Consider the following 804-nt stretch of genomic DNA (forward strand, 5'->3'; position numbering starts at 1 on the left):
AGGTTGTAGTCGACCTGCACCTCGTCGTCCTTGCGGATAGGGATGGAGTGGACGTTGTATTTGTGCCGCAGCTCCGAAGGAGAAGGTTTCAGTCGTACTGCGCCTCATCGTCCTTGCGGATAGGGATGGAGCAGACGTTGTATTTGTGCCGCAGCTCCGAAGGAGAAGGTTGCAATCGACCTGCGCCTCGTCGTCCTTGCGGATAGGAATGGGTCTCAAAGTTAGGCGAGTACTGGACTGCAGCCAAGCCCCCGAGTGGGAGGATTGCTCTCCACTCGGTAGGATTTTTCCAAACTTAGGCAAGTGCTGGACTGCCGTTAAGCCTCTTAGTGAGAGAACTTAGGCGAGTGCTCGACTGCAGCTAAGCCTCCCGAGTGGGAGGATTCCTCTCCACTCGGTAGGGTTTTTTTCAAACTTAGGCGAGTGCTGGACTGCCGTTAAGCCTCTTAGTGAGAGAACTTAGGCGAGTACTCGACTGCAGCTAATCCCCCGAGTGGGAGGATTGCTCTCCACTCGGTAGGATTTTTACAAACTTAGGCGAGTGCTGGACTACTGTTAAGCCTCTTAGTGAGAGAACTTAGGCAAGTACTCAACTGCAGCTAAGCCCCCGAGTGGGGGGATTGCTCTCCACTTGGTAGGATTTTTTCAAACTTAGGCGAGTGCTGGACTGCCGTTAAGCCTCTTACTGAGAGAACTTAGGCGAGTACTCGACTGCAGCTAAGCCCCTGAGTGGGAGGATTGCTCTCCACTCGGTAGGATTTTTCAAACTTAGGCGAATGCTGAACTACCGTTAAGCCTCTTAGT

This window comes from Triticum dicoccoides, chromosome 3A, assembly GCF_002162155.2.
Source record: "Triticum dicoccoides isolate Atlit2015 ecotype Zavitan chromosome 3A, WEW_v2.0, whole genome shotgun sequence".
Classification (NCBI taxonomy): Eukaryota; Viridiplantae; Streptophyta; class Magnoliopsida; order Poales; family Poaceae; genus Triticum; species Triticum dicoccoides.